Source organism: Lactuca saligna, chromosome 1 (assembly GCF_052625555.1).
Source record: "Lactuca saligna cultivar CGN05327 chromosome 1, ASM5262555v1, whole genome shotgun sequence".
In the NCBI taxonomy this organism is placed as follows: Eukaryota; Viridiplantae; Streptophyta; class Magnoliopsida; order Asterales; family Asteraceae; genus Lactuca; species Lactuca saligna.
Genome location: NC_136417.1, coordinates 157,455,753 through 157,471,827, shown reverse-complemented (window position 1 = coordinate 157,471,827; position 16,075 = coordinate 157,455,753). Strand labels below are relative to the sequence as shown.

General features: G+C 49.5%; 48 non-coding genes across 48 annotated transcripts; all 48 read right to left on the bottom strand.

Annotated features, from left to right (window-relative positions):
• Positions 1 to 43: 43 nt before the first annotated feature.
• LOC145025528 (5S ribosomal RNA) lies at positions 44 to 162 on the bottom strand. The gene has a single exon (XR_013673541.1). It is a non-coding gene; the product is annotated as a 5S ribosomal RNA (ribosomal RNA).
• Positions 163 to 380: 218 nt separating this feature from the next.
• Positions 381 to 499, bottom strand: LOC145025844 (5S ribosomal RNA). Its single transcript, XR_013673838.1, has one exon. It is a non-coding gene; the product is annotated as a 5S ribosomal RNA (ribosomal RNA).
• A 218-nt stretch (positions 500 to 717) lies between these two features.
• Positions 718 to 836, bottom strand: LOC145016001 (5S ribosomal RNA). Its single transcript, XR_013666109.1, has one exon. It is a non-coding gene; the product is annotated as a 5S ribosomal RNA (ribosomal RNA).
• A 218-nt stretch (positions 837 to 1,054) lies between these two features.
• On the bottom strand, positions 1,055 to 1,173 carry LOC145026417 (5S ribosomal RNA). Its single transcript, XR_013674391.1, has one exon. It is a non-coding gene; the product is annotated as a 5S ribosomal RNA (ribosomal RNA).
• Positions 1,174 to 1,392: 219 nt separating this feature from the next.
• Positions 1,393 to 1,511, bottom strand: LOC145026713 (5S ribosomal RNA). Its single transcript, XR_013674670.1, has one exon. It is a non-coding gene; the product is annotated as a 5S ribosomal RNA (ribosomal RNA).
• Positions 1,512 to 1,729: 218 nt separating this feature from the next.
• LOC145015997 (5S ribosomal RNA) lies at positions 1,730 to 1,848 on the bottom strand. The gene has a single exon (XR_013666108.1). It is a non-coding gene; the product is annotated as a 5S ribosomal RNA (ribosomal RNA).
• A 218-nt stretch (positions 1,849 to 2,066) lies between these two features.
• Positions 2,067 to 2,185, bottom strand: LOC145015986 (5S ribosomal RNA). Its single transcript, XR_013666106.1, has one exon. It is a non-coding gene; the product is annotated as a 5S ribosomal RNA (ribosomal RNA).
• A 217-nt stretch (positions 2,186 to 2,402) lies between these two features.
• LOC145022259 (5S ribosomal RNA) lies at positions 2,403 to 2,521 on the bottom strand. The gene has a single exon (XR_013670394.1). It is a non-coding gene; the product is annotated as a 5S ribosomal RNA (ribosomal RNA).
• A 218-nt stretch (positions 2,522 to 2,739) lies between these two features.
• On the bottom strand, positions 2,740 to 2,858 carry LOC145025843 (5S ribosomal RNA). The gene has a single exon (XR_013673837.1). It is a non-coding gene; the product is annotated as a 5S ribosomal RNA (ribosomal RNA).
• A 219-nt stretch (positions 2,859 to 3,077) lies between these two features.
• Positions 3,078 to 3,196, bottom strand: LOC145015981 (5S ribosomal RNA). Its single transcript, XR_013666105.1, has one exon. It is a non-coding gene; the product is annotated as a 5S ribosomal RNA (ribosomal RNA).
• A 218-nt stretch (positions 3,197 to 3,414) lies between these two features.
• Positions 3,415 to 3,533, bottom strand: LOC145015975 (5S ribosomal RNA). The gene has a single exon (XR_013666104.1). It is a non-coding gene; the product is annotated as a 5S ribosomal RNA (ribosomal RNA).
• A 219-nt stretch (positions 3,534 to 3,752) lies between these two features.
• On the bottom strand, positions 3,753 to 3,871 carry LOC145026901 (5S ribosomal RNA). The gene has a single exon (XR_013674852.1). It is a non-coding gene; the product is annotated as a 5S ribosomal RNA (ribosomal RNA).
• Positions 3,872 to 4,089: 218 nt separating this feature from the next.
• LOC145015969 (5S ribosomal RNA) lies at positions 4,090 to 4,208 on the bottom strand. Its single transcript, XR_013666103.1, has one exon. It is a non-coding gene; the product is annotated as a 5S ribosomal RNA (ribosomal RNA).
• Positions 4,209 to 4,427: 219 nt separating this feature from the next.
• On the bottom strand, positions 4,428 to 4,546 carry LOC145015964 (5S ribosomal RNA). The gene has a single exon (XR_013666102.1). It is a non-coding gene; the product is annotated as a 5S ribosomal RNA (ribosomal RNA).
• Positions 4,547 to 4,765: 219 nt separating this feature from the next.
• On the bottom strand, positions 4,766 to 4,884 carry LOC145026712 (5S ribosomal RNA). The gene has a single exon (XR_013674669.1). It is a non-coding gene; the product is annotated as a 5S ribosomal RNA (ribosomal RNA).
• Positions 4,885 to 5,102: 218 nt separating this feature from the next.
• LOC145015960 (5S ribosomal RNA) lies at positions 5,103 to 5,221 on the bottom strand. Its single transcript, XR_013666100.1, has one exon. It is a non-coding gene; the product is annotated as a 5S ribosomal RNA (ribosomal RNA).
• A 217-nt stretch (positions 5,222 to 5,438) lies between these two features.
• LOC145015957 (5S ribosomal RNA) lies at positions 5,439 to 5,557 on the bottom strand. Its single transcript, XR_013666099.1, has one exon. It is a non-coding gene; the product is annotated as a 5S ribosomal RNA (ribosomal RNA).
• Positions 5,558 to 5,776: 219 nt separating this feature from the next.
• LOC145015951 (5S ribosomal RNA) lies at positions 5,777 to 5,895 on the bottom strand. Its single transcript, XR_013666098.1, has one exon. It is a non-coding gene; the product is annotated as a 5S ribosomal RNA (ribosomal RNA).
• A 219-nt stretch (positions 5,896 to 6,114) lies between these two features.
• LOC145026711 (5S ribosomal RNA) lies at positions 6,115 to 6,233 on the bottom strand. The gene has a single exon (XR_013674668.1). It is a non-coding gene; the product is annotated as a 5S ribosomal RNA (ribosomal RNA).
• Positions 6,234 to 6,452: 219 nt separating this feature from the next.
• LOC145015945 (5S ribosomal RNA) lies at positions 6,453 to 6,571 on the bottom strand. The gene has a single exon (XR_013666097.1). It is a non-coding gene; the product is annotated as a 5S ribosomal RNA (ribosomal RNA).
• A 219-nt stretch (positions 6,572 to 6,790) lies between these two features.
• LOC145022513 (5S ribosomal RNA) lies at positions 6,791 to 6,909 on the bottom strand. The gene has a single exon (XR_013670637.1). It is a non-coding gene; the product is annotated as a 5S ribosomal RNA (ribosomal RNA).
• Positions 6,910 to 7,128: 219 nt separating this feature from the next.
• Positions 7,129 to 7,247, bottom strand: LOC145022248 (5S ribosomal RNA). Its single transcript, XR_013670383.1, has one exon. It is a non-coding gene; the product is annotated as a 5S ribosomal RNA (ribosomal RNA).
• Positions 7,248 to 7,464: 217 nt separating this feature from the next.
• LOC145025842 (5S ribosomal RNA) lies at positions 7,465 to 7,583 on the bottom strand. Its single transcript, XR_013673836.1, has one exon. It is a non-coding gene; the product is annotated as a 5S ribosomal RNA (ribosomal RNA).
• Positions 7,584 to 7,801: 218 nt separating this feature from the next.
• On the bottom strand, positions 7,802 to 7,920 carry LOC145022237 (5S ribosomal RNA). The gene has a single exon (XR_013670372.1). It is a non-coding gene; the product is annotated as a 5S ribosomal RNA (ribosomal RNA).
• Positions 7,921 to 8,137: 217 nt separating this feature from the next.
• On the bottom strand, positions 8,138 to 8,256 carry LOC145025841 (5S ribosomal RNA). The gene has a single exon (XR_013673835.1). It is a non-coding gene; the product is annotated as a 5S ribosomal RNA (ribosomal RNA).
• Positions 8,257 to 8,473: 217 nt separating this feature from the next.
• Positions 8,474 to 8,592, bottom strand: LOC145015939 (5S ribosomal RNA). Its single transcript, XR_013666095.1, has one exon. It is a non-coding gene; the product is annotated as a 5S ribosomal RNA (ribosomal RNA).
• Positions 8,593 to 8,810: 218 nt separating this feature from the next.
• On the bottom strand, positions 8,811 to 8,929 carry LOC145026874 (5S ribosomal RNA). Its single transcript, XR_013674826.1, has one exon. It is a non-coding gene; the product is annotated as a 5S ribosomal RNA (ribosomal RNA).
• Positions 8,930 to 9,147: 218 nt separating this feature from the next.
• LOC145025563 (5S ribosomal RNA) lies at positions 9,148 to 9,266 on the bottom strand. Its single transcript, XR_013673574.1, has one exon. It is a non-coding gene; the product is annotated as a 5S ribosomal RNA (ribosomal RNA).
• Positions 9,267 to 9,485: 219 nt separating this feature from the next.
• On the bottom strand, positions 9,486 to 9,604 carry LOC145015924 (5S ribosomal RNA). Its single transcript, XR_013666089.1, has one exon. It is a non-coding gene; the product is annotated as a 5S ribosomal RNA (ribosomal RNA).
• Positions 9,605 to 9,823: 219 nt separating this feature from the next.
• LOC145015918 (5S ribosomal RNA) lies at positions 9,824 to 9,942 on the bottom strand. Its single transcript, XR_013666086.1, has one exon. It is a non-coding gene; the product is annotated as a 5S ribosomal RNA (ribosomal RNA).
• Positions 9,943 to 10,160: 218 nt separating this feature from the next.
• Positions 10,161 to 10,279, bottom strand: LOC145025790 (5S ribosomal RNA). The gene has a single exon (XR_013673788.1). It is a non-coding gene; the product is annotated as a 5S ribosomal RNA (ribosomal RNA).
• A 218-nt stretch (positions 10,280 to 10,497) lies between these two features.
• LOC145015911 (5S ribosomal RNA) lies at positions 10,498 to 10,616 on the bottom strand. Its single transcript, XR_013666085.1, has one exon. It is a non-coding gene; the product is annotated as a 5S ribosomal RNA (ribosomal RNA).
• A 216-nt stretch (positions 10,617 to 10,832) lies between these two features.
• Positions 10,833 to 10,951, bottom strand: LOC145015904 (5S ribosomal RNA). The gene has a single exon (XR_013666084.1). It is a non-coding gene; the product is annotated as a 5S ribosomal RNA (ribosomal RNA).
• Positions 10,952 to 11,173: 222 nt separating this feature from the next.
• Positions 11,174 to 11,292, bottom strand: LOC145015897 (5S ribosomal RNA). Its single transcript, XR_013666083.1, has one exon. It is a non-coding gene; the product is annotated as a 5S ribosomal RNA (ribosomal RNA).
• A 219-nt stretch (positions 11,293 to 11,511) lies between these two features.
• On the bottom strand, positions 11,512 to 11,630 carry LOC145015889 (5S ribosomal RNA). Its single transcript, XR_013666080.1, has one exon. It is a non-coding gene; the product is annotated as a 5S ribosomal RNA (ribosomal RNA).
• Positions 11,631 to 11,847: 217 nt separating this feature from the next.
• On the bottom strand, positions 11,848 to 11,966 carry LOC145015883 (5S ribosomal RNA). Its single transcript, XR_013666079.1, has one exon. It is a non-coding gene; the product is annotated as a 5S ribosomal RNA (ribosomal RNA).
• A 218-nt stretch (positions 11,967 to 12,184) lies between these two features.
• On the bottom strand, positions 12,185 to 12,303 carry LOC145026438 (5S ribosomal RNA). Its single transcript, XR_013674412.1, has one exon. It is a non-coding gene; the product is annotated as a 5S ribosomal RNA (ribosomal RNA).
• Positions 12,304 to 12,520: 217 nt separating this feature from the next.
• Positions 12,521 to 12,639, bottom strand: LOC145025328 (5S ribosomal RNA). Its single transcript, XR_013673349.1, has one exon. It is a non-coding gene; the product is annotated as a 5S ribosomal RNA (ribosomal RNA).
• Positions 12,640 to 12,858: 219 nt separating this feature from the next.
• On the bottom strand, positions 12,859 to 12,977 carry LOC145015876 (5S ribosomal RNA). The gene has a single exon (XR_013666078.1). It is a non-coding gene; the product is annotated as a 5S ribosomal RNA (ribosomal RNA).
• A 219-nt stretch (positions 12,978 to 13,196) lies between these two features.
• LOC145015868 (5S ribosomal RNA) lies at positions 13,197 to 13,315 on the bottom strand. Its single transcript, XR_013666076.1, has one exon. It is a non-coding gene; the product is annotated as a 5S ribosomal RNA (ribosomal RNA).
• Positions 13,316 to 13,533: 218 nt separating this feature from the next.
• LOC145026437 (5S ribosomal RNA) lies at positions 13,534 to 13,652 on the bottom strand. The gene has a single exon (XR_013674411.1). It is a non-coding gene; the product is annotated as a 5S ribosomal RNA (ribosomal RNA).
• A 218-nt stretch (positions 13,653 to 13,870) lies between these two features.
• On the bottom strand, positions 13,871 to 13,989 carry LOC145025327 (5S ribosomal RNA). Its single transcript, XR_013673348.1, has one exon. It is a non-coding gene; the product is annotated as a 5S ribosomal RNA (ribosomal RNA).
• A 219-nt stretch (positions 13,990 to 14,208) lies between these two features.
• LOC145015861 (5S ribosomal RNA) lies at positions 14,209 to 14,327 on the bottom strand. The gene has a single exon (XR_013666075.1). It is a non-coding gene; the product is annotated as a 5S ribosomal RNA (ribosomal RNA).
• Positions 14,328 to 14,546: 219 nt separating this feature from the next.
• LOC145015847 (5S ribosomal RNA) lies at positions 14,547 to 14,665 on the bottom strand. The gene has a single exon (XR_013666073.1). It is a non-coding gene; the product is annotated as a 5S ribosomal RNA (ribosomal RNA).
• A 217-nt stretch (positions 14,666 to 14,882) lies between these two features.
• On the bottom strand, positions 14,883 to 15,001 carry LOC145015839 (5S ribosomal RNA). The gene has a single exon (XR_013666071.1). It is a non-coding gene; the product is annotated as a 5S ribosomal RNA (ribosomal RNA).
• A 219-nt stretch (positions 15,002 to 15,220) lies between these two features.
• Positions 15,221 to 15,339, bottom strand: LOC145015834 (5S ribosomal RNA). The gene has a single exon (XR_013666068.1). It is a non-coding gene; the product is annotated as a 5S ribosomal RNA (ribosomal RNA).
• A 219-nt stretch (positions 15,340 to 15,558) lies between these two features.
• Positions 15,559 to 15,677, bottom strand: LOC145015830 (5S ribosomal RNA). Its single transcript, XR_013666061.1, has one exon. It is a non-coding gene; the product is annotated as a 5S ribosomal RNA (ribosomal RNA).
• A 216-nt stretch (positions 15,678 to 15,893) lies between these two features.
• On the bottom strand, positions 15,894 to 16,012 carry LOC145015823 (5S ribosomal RNA). The gene has a single exon (XR_013666051.1). It is a non-coding gene; the product is annotated as a 5S ribosomal RNA (ribosomal RNA).
• Between the last annotated feature and the right edge of the window lie 63 nt (positions 16,013 to 16,075).

The following is a 16,075-nucleotide window of genomic DNA, read 5'->3' as shown; positions in this document are numbered from 1 at the left end:
ACGCACCTAAAACATAAAAAAACGCAGACGAGCAACGAAAAAAGGGGTGCAACACGAGGACTTCCCAGGGGGTCACCCATCCTAGTACTACTCTCGCCCAAGCACGCTTGACTGCGGAGTTCTGATGGGATCCGGTGCATTAGTGCTGGTATGATCGCACCCGAAATACTATCCATGCTTATTGTTTTTATGTCTTACAAGACGCAGAACCTCGTTTGCTTTCGGACGCGAGGCGTGGGACCCACGTGATGGATCGGCTCGGTTCGGGAAACAAGAAAACAATCAACATTGAACCGGAGGCCGCCCGAGCATGGATATAGCAAGAAAGAAAAAAAAAACGCACCTAAAACATAAAAAAACGCAGACGGGCAACGAAAAAGGGGGTGCAACACGAGGACTTCCCAGGGGGTCACCCATCCTAGTACTACTCTCGCCCAAGCACGCTTAACCGCGGAGTTCTGATGGGATCCGGTGCATTAGTGCTGGTATGATCGCACCCGAAATACTATCCATGCTTATTGTTTTTATGTCTTACAAGACGCAGAACCTCGTTTGCTTTCGGACGCGAGGCGTGGGACCCACGTGATGGATCGGCTCGGTTCGGGAAACAAGAAAACAATCAACATTGAACCGGAGGCCGCCCGAGCATGGATATAGCAAGAAAGAAAAAAAAACGCACCTAAAACATAAAAAAAACGCAGACGGGCAACGAAAAAGGGGGTGCAACACGAGGACTTCCCAGGGGGTCACCCATCCTAGTACTACTCTCGCCCAAGCACGCTTAACTGCGGAGTTCTGATGGGATCCGGTGCATTAGTGCTGGTATGATCGCACCCGAAATACTATCCATGCTTATTGTTTTTATGTCTTACAAGACGCAGAACCTCGTTTGCTTTCGGACGCGAGGCGTGGGACCCACGTGATGGATCGGCTCGGTTCGGGAAACAAGAAAACAATCAACATTGAACCGGAGGCCGCCCGAGCATGGATATAGCAAGAAAGAAAAAAAAAACGCACCTAAAACATAAAAAAACGCAGACGGGCAACGAAAAAGGGGGTGCAACACGAGGACTTCCCAGGGGGTCACCCATCCTAGTACTACTCTCGCACAAGCACGCTTAACTGCGGAGTTCTGATGGGATCCGGTGCATTAGTGCTGGTATGATCGCACCCGAAATAGTATCCATGCTTATTGTTTTTATGTCTTACAAGACGCAGAACCTCGTTTGCTTTCGGACGCGAGGCGTGGGACCCACGTGATGGATCGGCTCGGTTCGGGAAACAAGAAAACAATCAACATTGAACCGGAGGCCGCCCGAGCATGGATATAGCAAGAAAGAAAAAAAAAACGCACCTAAAACATAAAAAAAACGCAGACGAGCAACGAAAAAAGGGGTGCAACACGAGGACTTCCCAGGGGGTCACCCATCCTAGTACTACTCTCGCCCAAGCACGCTTAACTGCGGAGTTCTGATGGGATCCGGTGCATTAGTGCTTGTATGATCACACCCGAAATACTATCCATGCTTATTGTTTTTATGTCTTACAAGACGCAGAACCTCGTTTGCTTTCGGACGCGAGGCGTGGGACCCACGTGATGGATCGGCTCGGTTCGGGAAACAAGAAAACAATCAACATTGAACCGGAGGCCGCCCGAGCATGGATATAGCAAGAAAGAAAAAAAAAACGCACCTAAAACATAAAAAAACGCAGACGGGCAACGAAAAAGGGGGTGCAACACGAGGACTTCCCAGGGGGTCACCCATCCTAGTACTACTCTCGCCCAAGCACGCTTAACTGCGGAGTTCTGATGGGATCCGGTGCATTAGTGCTGGTATGATCGCACCCGAAATACTATCCATGCTTATTGTTTTTATGTCTTACAAGACGCAGAACCTCGTTTGCTTTCGGACGCGAGGCGTGGGACCCACGTGATGGATCGGCTCGGTTCGGGAAACAAGAAAACAATCAACATTGAACCGGAGGCCGCCCGAGCATGGATATAGCAAGAAAGAAAAAAAAAACGCACCTAAAACATAAAAAAACGCAGACGAGCAACGAAAAAGGGGGTGCAACACGAGGACTTCCCAGGGGGTCACCCATCCTAGTACTACTCTCGCCCAAGCACGCTTAACTGCGGAGTTCTGATGGGATCCGGTGCATTAGTGCTGGTATGATCGCACCCGAAATACTATCCATGCTTATTGTTTTTATGTCTTACAAGACGCAGAACCTCGTTTGCTTTCGGACGCGAGGCGTGGGACCCACGTGATGGATCGGCTCGGTTCGGGAAACAAGAAAACAATCAACATTGAACCGGAGGCCGCCCGAGCATGGATATAGCAAGAAAGAAAAAAAAACGCACCTAAAACATAAAAAAACGCAGACGAGCAACGAAAAAGGGGGTGCAACACGAGGACTTCCCAAGGGGTCACCCATCCTAGTACTACTCTCGCCCAAGCACGCTTAACTGCGGAGTTCTGATGGGATCCGGTGCATTAGTGCTGGTATGATCGCACCCGAAATACTATCCATGCTTATTGTTTTTATGTCTTACAAGACGCAGAACCTCGTTTGCTTTCGGACGCGAGGCGTGGGACCCACGTGATGGATCGGCTCGGTTCGGGAAACAAGAAAACAATCAACATTGAACCGGAGGCCGCCCGAGCATGGATATAGCAAGAAAGAAAAAAAAAACGCACCTAAAACATAAAAAAACGCAGACGGGCAACGAAAAAGGGGGTGCAACACGAGGACTTCCCAGGGGGTCACCCATCCTAGTACTACTCTCGCCCAAGCACGCTTAACCGCGGAGTTCTGATGGGATCCGGTGCATTAGTGCTGGTATGATCGCACCCGAAATACTATCCATGCTTATTGTTTTTATGTCTTACAAGACGCAGAACCTCGTTTGCTTTCGGACGCGAGGCGTGGGACCCACGTGATGGATCGGCTCGGTTCGGGAAACAAGAAAACAATCAACATTGAACCGGAGGCCGCCCGAGCATGGATATAGCAAGAAAGAAAAAAAAAACGCACCTAAAACATAAAAAAAACGCAGACGGGCAACGAAAAAGGGGGTGCAACACGAGGACTTCCCAGGGGGTCACCCATCCTAGTACTACTCTCGCCCAAGCACGCTTAACTGCGGAGTTCTGATGGGATCCGGTGCATTAGTGCTGGTATGATCGCACCCGAAATACTATCCATGCTTATTGTTTTTATGTCTTACAAGACGCAGAACCTCGTTTGCTTTCGGACGCGAGGCGTGGGACCCACGTGATGGATCGGCTCGGTTCGGGAAACAAGAAAACAATCAACATTGAACCGGAGGCCGCCCGAGCATGGATATAGCAAGAAAGAAAAAAAAAACGCACCTAAAACATAAAAAAACGCAGACGGGCAACGAAAAAGGGGGTGCAACACGAGGACTTCCCAGGGGGTCACCCATCCTAGTACTACTCTCGCCCAAGCACGCTTAACTGCGGAGTTCTGATGGGATCCGGTGCATTAGTGCTGGTATGATCGCACCCGAAATAGTATCCATGCTTATTGTTTTTATGTCTTACAAGACGCAGAACCTCGTTTGCTTTCGGACGCGAGGCGTGGGACCCACGTGATGGATCGGCTCGGTTCGGGAAACAAGAAAACAATCAACATTGAACCGGAGGCCGCCCGAGCATGGATATAACAAGAAAGAAAAAAAAAACGCACCTAAAACATAAAAAAAACGCAGACGAGCAACGAAAAAAGGGGTGCAACACAAGGACTTCCCAGGGGGTCACCCATCCTAGTACTACTCTCGCCCAAGCACGCTTAACTGCGGAGTTCTGATGGGATCCGGTGCATTAGTGCTTGTATGATCACACCCGAAATACTATCCATGCTTATTGTTTTTATGTCTTACAAGACGCAGAACCTCGTTTGCTTTCGGACGCGAGGCGTGGGACCCACGTGATGGATCGGCTCGGTTCGGGAAACAAGAAAACAATCAACATTGAACCGGAGGCCGCCCGAGCATGGATATAGCAAGAAAGAAAAAAAAAACGCACCTAAAACATAAAAAAACGCAGACGGGCAACGAAAAAGGGGGTGCAACACGAGGACTTCCCAGGGGGTCACCCATCCTAGTACTACTCTCGCCCAAGCACGCTTAACTGCGGAGTTCTGATGGGATCCGGTGCATTAGTGCTGGTATGATCGCACCCGAAATACTATCCATGCTTATTGTTTTTATGTCTTACAAGACGCAGAACCTCGTTTGCTTTCGGACGCGAGGCGTGGGACCCACGTGATGGATCGGCTCGGTTCGGGAAACAAGAAAACAATCAACATTGAACCGGAGGCCGCCCGAGCATGGATATAGCAAGAAAGAAAAAAAAAACGCACCTAAAACATAAAAAAAACGCAGACGGGCAACGAAAAAGGGGGTGCAACACGAGGACTTCCCAGGGGGTCACCCATCCTAGTACTACTCTCGCCCAAGCACGCTTAACTGCGGAGTTCTGATGGGATCCGGTGCATTAGTGCTGGTATGATCGCACCCGAAATACTATCCATGCTTATTGTTTTTATGTCTTACAAGACGCAGAACCTCGTTTGCTTTCGGACGCGAGGCGTGGGACCCACGTGATGGATCGGCTCGGTTCGGGAAACAAGAAAACAATCAACATTGAACCGGATGCCGCCCGAGCATGGATATAGCAAGAAAGAAAAAAAAAACGCACCTAAAACATAAAAAAAACGCAGACGAGCAACGAAAAAAGGGGTGCAACACGAGGACTTCCCAGGGGGTCACCCATCCTAGTACTACTCTCGCCCAAGCACGCTTAACTGCGGAGTTCTGATGGGATCCGGTGCATTAGTGCTTGTATGATCACACCCAAAATACTATCCATGCTTATTGTTTTTATGTCTTACAAGACGCAGAACCTCGTTTGCTTTCGGACGCGAGGCGTGGGACCCACGTGATGGATCGGCTCGGTTCGGGAAACAAGAAAACAATCAACATTGAACCGGAGGCCGCCCGAGCATGGATATAGCAAGAAAGAAAAAAAAAACGCACCTAAAACATAAAAAAACGCAGACGGGCAACGAAAAAGGGGGTGCAACACGAGGACTTCCCAGGGGGTCACCCATCCTAGTACTACTCTCGCCCAAGCACGCTTAACTGCGGAGTTCTGATGGGATCCGGTGCATTAGTGCTGGTATGATCGCACCCGAAATACTATCCATGCTTATTGTTTTTATGTCTTACAAGACGCAGAACCTCGTTTGCTTTCGGACGCGAGGCGTGGGACCCACGTGATGGATCGGCTCGGTTCGGGAAACAAGAAAACAATCAACATTGAACCGGAGGCCGCCCGAGCATGGATATAGCAAGAAAGAAAAAAAACGCACCTAAAACATAAAAAAAACGCAGACGAGTAACGAAAAAGGGGGTGCAACACGAGGACTTCCCAGGGGGTCACCCATCCTAGTACTACTCTCGCCCAAGCACGCTTAACTGCGGAGTTCTGATGGGATCCGGTGCATTAGTGCTGGTATGATCGCACCCGAAATACTATCCATGCTTATTGTTTTTATGTCTTACAAGACGCAGAACCTCGTTTGCTTTCGGACGCGAGGCGTGGGACCCACGTGATGGATCGGCTCGGTTCGGGAAACAAGAAAACAATCAACATTGAACCGGAGGCCGCCCGAGCATGGATATAGCAAGAAAGAAAAAAAAAACGCACCTAAAACATAAAAAAAACGCAGACGGGCAACGAAAAAGGGGGTGCAACACGAGGACTTCCCAGGGGGTCACCCATCCTAGTACTACTCTCGCCCAAGCACGCTTAACTGCGGAGTTCTGATGGGATCCGGTGCATTAGTGCTGGTATGATCGCACCCGAAATACTATCCATGCTTATTGTTTTTATGTCTTACAAGACGCAGAACCTCGTTTGCTTTCGGACGCGAGGCGTGGGACCCACGTGATGGATCGGCTCGGTTCGGGAAACAAGAAAACAATCAACATTGAACCGGATGCCGCCCGAGCATGGATATAGCAAGAAAGAAAAAAAAAACGCACCTAAAACATAAAAAAAACGCAGACGAGCAACGAAAAAAGGGGTGCAACACGAGGACTTCCCAGGGGGTCACCCATCCTAGTACTACTCTCGCCCAAGCACGCTTAACTGCGGAGTTCTGATGGGATCCGGTGCATTAGTGCTTGTATGATCACACCCAAAATACTATCCATGCTTATTGTTTTTATGTCTTACAAGACGCAGAACCTCGTTTGCTTTCGGACGCGAGGCGTGGGACCCACGTGATGGATCGGCTCGGTTCGGGAAACAAGAAAACAATCAACATTGAACCGGAGGCCGCCCGAGCATGGATATAGCAAGAAAGAAAAAAAAAAACGCACCTAAAACATAAAAAAACGCAGACGGGCAACGAAAAAGGGGGTGCAACACGAGGACTTCCCAGGGGGTCACCCATCCTAGTACTACTCTCGCCCAAGCACGCTTAACTGCGGAGTTCTGATGGGATCCGGTGCATTAGTGCTGGTATGATCGCACCCGAAATACTATCCATGCTTATTGTTTTTATGTCTTACAAGACGCAGAACCTCGTTTGCTTTCGGACGCGAGGCGTGGGACCCACGTGATGGATCGGCTCGGTTCGGGAAACAAGAAAACAATCAACATTGAACCGGAGGCCGCCCGAGCATGGATATAGCAAGAAAGAAAAAAAAAACGCACCTAAAACATAAAAAAAACGCAGACGGGCAACGAAAAAGGGGGTGCAACACGAGGACTTCCCAGGGGGTCACCCATCCTAGTACTACTCTCGCCCAGGCACGCTTAACTGCGGAGTTCTGATGGGATCCGGTGCATTAGTGCTGGTATGATCGCACCCGAAATACTATCCATGCTTATTGTTTTTATGTCTTACAAGACGCAGAACCTCGTTTGCTTTCGGACGCGAGGCGTGGGACCCACGTGATGGATCGGCTCGGTTCGGGAAACAAGAAAACAATCAACATTGAACCGGAGGCCGCCCGAGCATGGATATAGCAAGAAAGAAAAAAAAAAACGCACCTAAAACATAAAAAAACGCAGACGAGCAACGAAAAAGGGGGTGCAACACGAGGACTTCCCAAGGGGTCACCCATCCTAGTACTACTCTCGCCCAAGCACGCTTAACTGCGGAGTTCTGATGGGATCCGGTGCATTAGTGCTGGTATGATCGCACCCGAAATACTATCCATGCTTATTGTTTTTATGTCTTACAAGACGCAGAACCTCGTTTGCTTTCGGACGCGAGGCGTGGGACCCACGTGATGGATCGGCTCGGTTCGGGAAACAAGAAAACAATCAACATTGAACCGGAGGCCGCCCGAGCATGGATATAGCAAGAAAGAAAAAAAAACGCACCTAAAACATAAAAAAACGCAGACGGGCAACGAAAAAGGGGGTGCAACACGAGGACTTCCCAGGGGGTCACCCATCCTAGTACTACTCTCGCCCAAGCACGCTTAACCGCGGAGTTCTGATGGGATCCGGTGCATTAGTGCTGGTATGATCGCACCCGAAATACTATCCATGCTTATTGTTTTTATGTCTTACAAGACGCAGAACCTCGTTTGCTTTCGGACGCGAGGCGTGGGACCCACGTGATGGATCGGCTCGGTTCGGGAAACAAGAAAACAATCAACATTGAACCGGAGGCCGCCCGAGCATGGATATAGCAAGAAAGAAAAAAAAAACGCACCTAAAACATAAAAAAACGCAGACGAGCAACGAAAAAGGGGGTGCAACACGAGGACTTCCCAAGGGGTCACCCATCCTAGTACTACTCTCGCCCAAGCACGCTTAACTGCGGAGTTCTGATGGGATCCGGTGCATTAGTGCTGGTATGATCGCACCCGAAATACTATCCATGCTTATTGTTTTTATGTCTTACAAGACGCAGAACCTCGTTTGCTTTCGGACGCGAGGCGTGGGACCCACGTGATGGATCGGCTCGGTTCGGGAAACAAGAAAACAATCAACATTGAACCGGAGGCCGCCCGAGCATGGATATAGCAAGAAAGAAAAAAAAACGCACCTAAAACATAAAAAAACGCAGACGGGCAACGAAAAAGGGGGTGCAACACGAGGACTTCCCAGGGGGTCACCCATCCTAGTACTACTCTCGCCCAAGCACGCTTAACCGCGGAGTTCTGATGGGATCCGGTGCATTAGTGCTGGTATGATCGCACCCGAAATACTATCCATGCTTATTGTTTTTATGTCTTAAAAGACGCAGAACCTCGTTTGCTTTCGGACGCGAGGCGTGGGACCCACGTGATGGATCGGCTCGGTTCGGGAAACAAGAAAACAATCAACATTGAACCGGAGGCCGCCCGAGCATGGATATAGCAAGAAAGAAAAAAAAACGCACCTAAAACATAAAAAAACGCAGACGGGCAACGAAAAAGGGGGTGCAACACGAGGACTTCCCAGGGGGTCACCCATCCTAGTACTACTCTCGCCCAAGCACGCTTAACTGCGGAGTTCTGATGGGATCCGGTGCATTAGTGCTGGTATGATCGCACCCGAAATACTATCCATGCTTATTGTTTTTATGTCTTACAAGACGCAGAACCTCGTTTGCTTTCGGACGCGAGGCGTGGGACCCACGTGATGGATCGGCTCGGTTCGGGAAACAAGAAAACAATCAACATTGAACCGGAGGCCGCCCGAGCATGGATATAGCAAGAAAGAAAAAAAAAACGCACCTAAAACATAAAAAAACGCAGACGAGCAACGAAAAAGGGGGTGCAACACGAGGACTTCCCAGGGGGTCACCCATCCTAGTACTACTCTCGTCCAAGCACGCTTAACTGCGAAGTTCTGATGGGATCCGGTGCATTAGTGCTGGTATGATCGCATCCAAAATACTATCCATGCTTATTGTTTTTATGTCTTACAAGACGCAGAACCTCGTTTGCTTTCGGACGCGTGGCGTGGGACCCACGTGATGGATCGGCTCGGTTCGGGAAACAAGAAAACAATCAACATTGAACCGGAGGCCGCCCGAGCATGGATATAGCAAGAAAGAAAAAAAAAACGCACCTAAAACATAAAAAAACGCAGACGGGCAACGAAAAAGGGGGTGCAACACAAGGACTTCCCAGGGGGTCACCCATCCTAGTACTACTCTCGCCCAAGCACGCTTAACTGCGGAGTTCTGATGGGATCCGGTGCATAAGTGCTGGTATGATCGCACCCGAAATACTATCCATGCTTATTGTTTTTATGTCTTACAAGACGCAGAACCTCGTTTGCTTTCGGACGCGAGGCGTGGGACCCACGTGATGGATCGGCTCGGTTCGGGAAACAAGAAAACAATCAACATTGAACCGGAGGCCGCCCGAGCATGGATATAGCAAGAAAGAAAAAAAAAACGCACCTAAAACATAAAAAAAACGCAGACGGGCAACGAAAAAGGGGGTGCAACACGAGGACTTCCCAGGGGGTCACCCATCCTAGTACTACTCTCGCCCAAGCACGCTTAACTGCGGAGTTCTGATGGGATCCGGTGCATTAGTGCTGGTATGATCGCACCCGAAATACTATCCATGCTTATTGTTTTTATGTCTTACAAGACGCAGAACCTCGTTTGCTTTCGGACGCGAGGCGTGGGACCCACGTGATGGATCGGCTCGGTTCGGGAAACAAGAAAACAATCAACATTGAACCGGAGGCCGCCCGAGCATGGATATAGCAAGAAAGAAAAAAAAAACGCACCTAAAACATAAAAAAAACGCAGACGGGCAACGAAAAAGGGGGTGCAACACGAGGACTTCCCAGGGGGTCACCCATCCTAGTACTACTCTCGCCCAAGCACGCTTAACTGCGGAGTTCTGATGGGATCCGGTGCATTAGTGCTGGTATGATCGCACCCGAAATACTATCCATGCTTATTGTTTTTATGTCTTACAAGACGCAGAACCTCGTTTGCTTTCGGACGCGAGGCGTGGGACCCACGTGATGGATCGGCTCGGTTCGGGAAACAAGAAAACAATCAACATTGAACCGGAGGCCGCCCGAGCATGGATATAGCAAGAAAGAAAAAAAAAACGCACCTAAAACATAAAAAAACGCAGACGAGCAACGAAAAAGGGGGTGCAACACGAGGACTTCCCAGGGGGTCACCCATCCTAGTACTACTCTCGCCCAAGCACGCTTAACTGCGAAGTTCTGATGGGATCCGGTGCATTAGTGCTGGTATGATCGCACCCGAAATACTATCCATGCTTATTGTTTTTATGTCTTACAAGACGCAGAACCTCGTTTGCTTTCGGACGCGAGGCGTGGGACCCACGTGATGGATCGGCTCGGTTCGGGAAACAAGAAAACAATCAACATTGAACCGGAGGCCGCCCGAGCATGGATATAGCAAGAAAGAAAAAAAAAACGCACCTAAAACATAAAAAAACGCAGACGGGCAACGAAAAAGGGGGTGCAACACGAGGACTTCCCAGGGGGTCACCCATCCTAGTACTACTCTCGCCCAAGCACGCTTAACTGCGGAGTTCTGATGGGATCCGGTGCATTAGTGCTGGTATGATCGCACCCGATATACTATCCATGCTTATTGTTTTTATGTCTTACAAGACGCAGAACCTCGTTTGCTTTCGGACGCGAGGCGTGGGACCCACGTGATGGATCGGCTCGGTTCGGGAAACAAGAAAACAATCAACATTGAACCGGAGGCCGCCCGAGCATGGATATAGCAAGAAAGAAAAAAAAACGCACCTAAAACATAAAAAAACGCAGACGGGCAACGAAAAAGGGGTGCAACACGAGGACTTCCCAGGGGGTCACCCATCCTAGTACTACTCTCGCCCAAGCACGCTTAACTGCGGAGTTCTGATGGGATCCGGTGCATTAGTGCTGGTATGATCGCACCCGAAATACTATCCATGCTTATTGTTTTTATGTCTTACAAGACGCAGAACCTCGTTTGCTTTCGGACGCGTGGCGTGGGACCCACGTGATGGATCGGCTCGGTTCGGGAAACAAGAAAACAATCAACATTGAACCGGAGGCCGCCCGAGCATGGATATAGCAAGAAAGAAAAAAAAAAAAAACGCACCTAAAACATAAAAAAACGCAGACGGGCAACGAAAAAGGGGGTGCAACACGAGGACTTCCCAGGGGGTCACCCATCCTAGTACTACTCTCGCCCAAGCACGCTTAACTGCGGAGTTCTGATGGGATCCGGTGCATTAGTGCTGGTATGATCGCACCCGAAATACTATCCATGCTTATTGTTTTTATGTCTTACAAGACGCAGAACCTCGTTTGCTTTCGGACGCGAGGCGTGGGACCCACGTGATGGATCGGCTCGGTTCGGGAAACAAGAAAACAATCAACATTGAACCGGAGGCCGCCCGAGCATGGATATAGCAAGAAAGAAAAAAAAAACGCACCTAAAACATAAAAAAAACGCAGACGGGCAACGAAAAAGGGGGTGCAACACGAGGACTTCCCAGGGGGTCACCCATCCTAGTACTACTCTCGCCCAAGCACGCTTAACTGCGGAGTTCTGATGGGATCCGGTGCATTAGTGCTGGTATGATCGCACCCAAAATACTATCCATGCTTATTGTTTTTATGTCTTACAAGACGCAGAACCTCGTTTGCTTTCGGACGCGAGGCGTGGGACCCACGTGATGGATCGGCTCGGTTCGGGAAACAAGAAAACAATCAACATTGAACCGGAGGCCGCCCGAGCATGGATATAGCAAGAAAGAAAAAAAAACGCACCTAAAACATAAAAAAACGCAGACGGGCAACGAAAAAGGGGGTGCAACACGAGGACTTCCCAGGGGGTCACCCATCCTAGTACTACTCTCGCCCAAGCACGCTTAACTGCGGAGTTCTGATGGGATCCGGTGCATTAGTGCTGGTATGATCGCACCCGAAATACTATCCATGCTTATTGTTTTTATGTCTTACAAGACGCAGAACCTCGTTTGCTTTCGGACGCGAGGCGTGGGACCCACGTGATGGATCGGCTCGGTTCGGGAAACAAGAAAACAATCAACATTGAACCGGAGGCCGCCCGAGCATGGATATAGCAAGAAAGAAAAAAAAAACGCACCTAAAACATAAAAAAACGCAGACGAGCAACGAAAAAGGGGGTGCAACACGAGGACTTCCCAGGGGGTCACCCATCCTAGTACTACTCTCGTCCAAGCACGCTTAACTGCGAAGTTCTGATGGGATCCGGTGCATTAGTGCTGGTATGATCGCACCCGAAATACTATCCATGCTTATTGTTTTTATGTCTTACAAGACGCAGAACCTCGTTTGCTTTCGGACGCGTGGCGTGGGACCCACGTGATGGATCGGCTCGGTTCGGGAAACAAGAAAACAATCAACATTGAACCGGAGGCCGCCCGAGCATGGATATAGCAAGAAAGAAAAAAAAACGCACCTAAAACATAAAAAAACGCAGACGGGCAACGAAAAAGGGGGTGCAACACAAGGACTTCCCAGGGGGTCACCCATCCTAGTACTACTCTCGCCCAAGCACGCTTAACTGCGGAGTTCTGATGGGATCCGGTGCATTAGTGCTGGTATGATCGCACCCGAAATACTATCCATGCTTATTGTTTTTATGTCTTACAAGACGCAGAACCTCGTTTGCTTTCGGACGCGAGGCGTGGGACCCACGTGATGGATCGGCTCGGTTCGGGAAACAAGAAAACAATCACCATTGAACCGGAGGCCGCCCGAGCATGGATATAGCAAGAAAGAAAAAAAAAACGCACCTAAAACATAAAAAAAACGCAGACGGGCAACGAAAAAGGGGGTGCAACACGAGGACTTCCCAGGGGGTCACCCATCCTAGTACTACTCTCGCCCAAGCACGCTTAACTGCGGAGTTCTGATGGGATCCGGTGCATTAGTGCTGGTATGATCGCACCCGAAATACTATCCATGCTTATTGTTTTTATGTCTTACAAGACGCAGAACCTCGTTTGCTTTCGGACGCGAGGCGTGGGACCCACGTGATGGATCGGCTCGGTTCGGGAAACAAGAAAACAATCAACATTGAACCGGAGGCCGCCCGAGCATGGATATAGCAAGAAAGAAAAAAAAAACGCACCTAAAACATAAAAAAAACGCAGACGGGCAACGAAAAAGGGGGTGCAACACGAGGACTTCCCAGGGGGTCACCCATCCTAGTACTACTCTCGCCCAAGCACGCTTAACTGCGGAGTTCTGATGGGATCCGGTGCATTAGTGCTGGTATGATCGCACCCGAAATACTATCCATGCTTATTGTTTTTATGTCTTACAAGACGCAGAACCTCGTTTGCTTTCGGACGCGAGGCGTGGGACCCACGTGATGGATCGGCTCGGTTCGGGAAACAAGAAAACAATCAACATTGAACCGGAGGCCGCCCGAGCATGGATATAGCAAGAAAGAAAAAAAAAACGCACCTAAAACATAAAAAAACGCAGACGAGCAACGAAAAAGGGGGTGCAACACGAGGACTTCCCAGGGGGTCACCCATCCTAGTACTACTCTCGTCCAAGCACGCTTAACTGCGAAGTTCTGATGGGATCCGGTGCATTAGTGCTGGTATGATCGCACCCGAAATACTATCCATGCTTATTGTTTTTATGTCTTACAAGACGCAGAACCTCGTTTGCTTTCGGACGCGTGGCGTGGGACCCACGTGATGGATCGGCTCGGTTCGGGAAACAAGAAAACAATCAACATTGAACCGGAGGCCGCCCGAGCATGGATATAGCAAGAAAGAAAAAAAAAACGCACCTAAAACATAAAAAAACGCAGACGGGCAACGAAAAAGGGGGTGCAACACAAGGACTTCCCAGGGGGTCACCCATCCTAGTACTACTCTCGCCCAAGCACGCTTAACTGCGGAGTTCTGATGGGATCCGGTGCATTAGTGCTGGTATGATCGCACCCGAAATACTATCCATGCTTATTGTTTTTATGTCTTACAAGACGCAGAACCTCGTTTGCTTTCGGACGCGAGGCGTGGGACCCACGTGATGGATCGGCTCGGTTCGGGAAACAAGAAAACAATCAACATTGAACCGGAGGCCGCCCGAGCATGGATATAGCAAGAAAGAAAAAAAAAACGCACCTAAAACATAAAAAAAACGCAGACGGGCAACGAAAAAGGGGGTGCAACACGAGGACTTCCCAGGGGGTCACCCATCCTAGTACTACTCTCGCCCAAGCACGCTTAACTGCGGAGTTCTGATGGGATCCGGTGCATTAGTGCTGGTATGATCGCACCCGAAATACTATCCATGCTTATTGTTTTTATGTCTTACAAGACGCAGAACCTCGTTTGCTTTCGGACGCGAGGCGTGGGACCCACGTGATGGATCGGCTCGGTTCGGGAAACAAGAAAACAATCAACATTGAACCGGAGGCCGCCCGAGCATGGATATAGCAAGAAAGAAAAAAAAAACGCACCTAAAACATAAAAAAAACGCAGACGGGCAACGAAAAAGGGGGTGCAACACGAGGACTTCCCAGGGGGTCACCCATCCTAGTACTACTCTCGCCCAAGCACGCTTAACTGCGGAGTTCTGATGGGATCCGGTGCATTAGTGCTGGTATGATCGCACCCGAAATACTATCCATGCTTATTGTTTTTATGTCTTACAAGACGCAGAACCTCGTTTGCTTTCGGACGCGAGGCGTGGGACCCACGTGATGGATCGGCTCGGTTCGGGAAACAAGAAAACAATCAACATTGAACCGGAGGCCGCCCGAGCATGGATATAGCAAGAAAGAAAAAAAAACGCACCTAAAACATAAAAAAACGCAGACGGGCAACGAAAAAGGGGGTGCAACACGAGGACTTCCCAGGGGGTCACCCATCCTAGTACTACTCTCGCCCAAGCACGCTTAACTGCGGAGTTCTGATGGGATCCGGTGCATTAGTGCTGGTATGATCGCACCCGAAATACTATCCATGCTTATTGTTTTTATGTCTTACAAGACGCAGAACCTCGTTTGCTTTCGGACGCGAGGCGTGGGACCCACGTGATGGATCGGCTCGGTTCGGGAAACAAGAAAACAATCAACATTGAACCGGAGGCCGCCCGAGCATGGATATAGCAAGAAAGAAAAAAAAAACGCACCTAAAACATAAAAAAAACGCAGACGGGCAACGAAAAAGGGGGTGCAACACGAGGACTTCCCAGGGGGTCACCCATCCTAGTACTACTCTCGCCCAAGCACGCTTAACTGCGGAGTTCTGATGGGATCCGGTGCATTAGTGCTGGTATGATCGCACCCGAAATACTATCCATGCTTATTGTTTTTATGTCTTACAAGACGCAGAACCTCGTTTGCTTTCGGACGCGAGGCGTGGGACCCACGTGATGGATCGGCTCGGTTCGGGAAACAAGAAAACAATCAACATTGAACCGGAGGCCGCCCGAGCATGGATATAGCAAGAAAGAAAAAAAAAAACGCACCTAAAACATAAAAAAACGCAGACGGGCAACGAAAAAGGGGGTGCAACACGAGGACTTCCCAGGGGGTCACCCATCCTAGTACTACTCTCGCCCAAGCACGCTTAACTGCGGAGTTCTGATGGGATCCGGTGCATTAGTGCTGGTATGATCGCACCCGATATACTATCCATGCTTATTGTTTTTATGTCTTACAAGACGCAGAACCTCGTTTGCTTTCGGACGCGAGGCGTGGGACCCACGTGATGGATCGGCTCGGTTCGGGAAACAAGAAAACAATCAACATTGAACCGGAGGCCGCCCGAGCATGGATATAGCAAGAAAGAAAAAAAAACGCACCTAAAACATAAAAAAACGCAGACGGGCAACGAAAAAGGGGTGCAACACGAGGACTTCCCAGGGGGTCACCCATCCTAGTACTACTCTCGCCCAAGCACGCTTAACTGCGGAGTTCTGATGGGATCCGGTGCATTAGTGCTGGTATGATCGCACCCGAAATACTATCCATGCTTATTGTTTTTATGTCTTACAAGACGCAGAACCTCGTTTGCTTTCGG